This window comes from Prosopis cineraria, unplaced genomic scaffold, assembly GCF_029017545.1.
Source record: "Prosopis cineraria cultivar Desert tree isolate PC_DT_omini unplaced genomic scaffold, ASM2901754v1 PC13, whole genome shotgun sequence".
Lineage (NCBI taxonomy): Eukaryota > Viridiplantae > Streptophyta > Magnoliopsida > Fabales > Fabaceae > Prosopis > Prosopis cineraria.
The window spans coordinates 21,018,326-21,021,554 of record NW_026555344.1 but is presented as its reverse complement, the minus strand read 5'-3'; positions in this window follow the sequence as shown (position 1 = coordinate 21,021,554).

The window sequence follows — 3,229 nt, the reverse complement described above, 5'->3', positions numbered from 1 at the left end:
CTCACACTTAATGATTTATAAAAGTATTGGAAGTAAGGAAAAAGCTTTAAGAAGTAAAACACTTGAAATCAGGGCCAAAAATGTCATTTTTGAGTATTTTGATACATACCCCATGGCTCGTGGTCCATGTGCCATGGCATGTGGCACAAAAAAGACAAATTTGGCCACTGTACCATAGACTATGGCTTGCGCGCAATGCGTCGTGGTGCATGTGTCCATAATAGCAAAATTTTGGGACGAACTTCAAATGCATGCCATTTTTGCATCTACTGTCCAGTTGGAGTGATTCAAGCGCCCACGTGAAGTTTATTTGATAAGCTAACTAATGGTATAGTTTTATAATGATCTGACACCTTATGAGAACTTTAGACACTAGAATGAAAAAGTTAATTTTTAAAGCGATTTTCAAGCATCCAAGTACTCAAAACGCAAAACTTATACTATTAATCCATTTTGAGACTTGAACCAAGTCCAATAGACCAAAATACACCTAATTGAGCATTCAAACACATAAAAACATACCAAACATAAAATTTGGCCATTTAATACCAATTTCACCCAATATGGCCAAAATATAAAATCAACATCACATACACTATTTGGCATCTATTGCCACATAATACACTACATATACATTGTCACCATATATTCACATCATATATAATATTAGGCTAAAATATAAAATAACACAGTATAATACAAGTGCAACCAATCAAAAATGACATGCATTTCTAGTTGGCAACTTATGTTATCATCTATATAAATTTACATACACAACTTAAAATAAAATCGGGCTTTACAATGATAATTGTAGCAAGTATGCTAGCCATTGGCTGATTCTTTCCCTGCTCAGACTTATTGGAAAAACTTGAAAAGTGATAACTATGGGTTGAGATAAAAATCTCAGTAATAAGATAATCTACATTATCGATTAACATGCTAAGTTATAAACAAGCTTTAAAATAAGCATAATAAACACATCATATAAAATTACTATAAGTTACATGTATGATCACTAATCATCCAATCCTCTAATACTCTCGACCAAACTAATAGACTATTTCATAAAACCAAACCACATGTATGGTCCCCAAGCTCACCATCCATGGTAGGACTACTCGACTAAGGTGTCCTAGACCTCTTCTGGACTACAAGTTTCCCCTATTACAAGTAATTGAGGTATCGTTACTCCAACACGACATCCTACGAATGCTAAGGAGCATAGTCTCTAACTCCGCAATCTTCTAGGTACTAAAGAGAGTAAGTCTCCAACACTGTACTCTTTTCAAGCACTAACAAGAAATATGCGCTGCACCTAGCATCCTGAGGTGCTAGTAGTGCCATATTGACTTAATCTTTACTAACTCCACTAGGGTGACCTCCCATCCTATAATATGCCACATTTCACTACATATCTCTACTTGACCATGCATAAACAACTTTCTAGATAAATATAAAAATCTTACCACTTACTTCAAAAACATGAAATTTTACAAATCAATACTCCACTTATTTTCTAAAATAGTTAACTTTTACAACATTTATACATATATACATAACAAATCATAGAAAAAAACCTAAGAATAACTTATACAAGGTAATAAATAATGCAAATTATCTAGTTACCTCAACCCTTTTGTTACTAAAAGGGTTACCCATGGTACTAAATCTCTTCTTGTGTGAAGGAAAGTTTTTCCACATCACAATCTATATTAATAAGTACTATATGTTAATTTTTAATTAACACAAGTACTGTTAGTATCAACAACATCCTAATTCTCCCACTTCTCACTCATATTCTCAATAAAAAGCCTTGTCAAGATTACAATTTTCTCGCACAATCCCTCAAGTCTCCCTTTCACTCTATCACAATATAACACTTAATATCTCAACTTATCACACTTCAAAACCCTATGAACAAGTTAGGGCTTGATCCAACTTTTACCAAACAATAAAGTAGCTTTATATACCACTTATCCAAGGTTAAGAAACTTAAATCAAACCTTTAGAATCAATTTAAATCTTTAAAATATAGACCCATAGCTTAATCCATTCATAACAAATTGTCCCACTTCCTAATTCCATGGAAAATGAGATGAAAAGGTAGAGGAGAAGGGTAGGAAACTTACTCGAGAGTTTGAAAGCCTAATTTATCTTCAAAATCCTTCTAAAATGATGCCCTAATAGTGCCCAAAGCTTTCCCCTTCGTGTTGTAGGTTTTCCCCCACAAAAATTGCCTTTTTCTAATGATTTTTGAAATTTATGATGTTTGTGTTGTGTCGTGCACCGCAGTGCATGACACACAAGCTGTAGCTCATGATGCAGTGAGCAAAATTGATCCAACTTTGCTCTCCTTAATGTCACCTGATTTGATCGAACTTCTATCTTAACTTAATTTAGAGCCAAGTATAACCTAAAAAGCTAATTAGTAACCCAAAAACATAATTACATTAATTAATTATCTTTTTAACTAATTTATCCCTAATTAGTCAATTTATTTTAGATTTGAAATTTTTGGATGTTGCATTGCACAAAATTATATATAAATTTTCACACAAAGGAAAACTAAAAATTAGGTTAAACTAAGACCACTTAGGAAATTGTGACTTTTTATTTAATTACTCCCAAAATAAAATTAATTCCAAAAATATAATTTGACTACTAATCTTTTGGACATAAAATGTACTTTGTTAATTTTTCTTGTACATTTTCTCAAAATTTTTTATAGACTAAAATACCCTTAATGGACACAACCTAGACACTTGGTGATTTTTCAATTCTAATGAAAATTGTGCACTTTTTTTTATAAAGAAATGAAAAGTATGTACTTTGGGATGATAAAAAATTATGAAAATGGTCTTAATTGACAAATAAAAGTGTTTAAAATGTGTGTTTTTATCACTAAGAAAGTTTCTTAAGCCAAACCTACCCTTTCACATGTAAATCCGAGAATGCTTTCTTTAATCACATCACAACCAAATAAAAGTCCACTTAATTTTTGATTTCATTTTCTTATTAATAGTGGAGATGTAGATGTTTCACAAGCCTATGGTAGGGTGTTTTGTGAGGGATTTGAGTGAAATCATCACCCTAAACACTTTAGGTGGCTTGAGTGCTAATACTTATCCTTGAGAGGCTCTCTTTATGATATTGCACTTTTCTAATGGCTTGTTTGTGATAGATAGAGTGCTTTAGCTTGAATAGCAACAATTCTTGAATTATTGTGAAA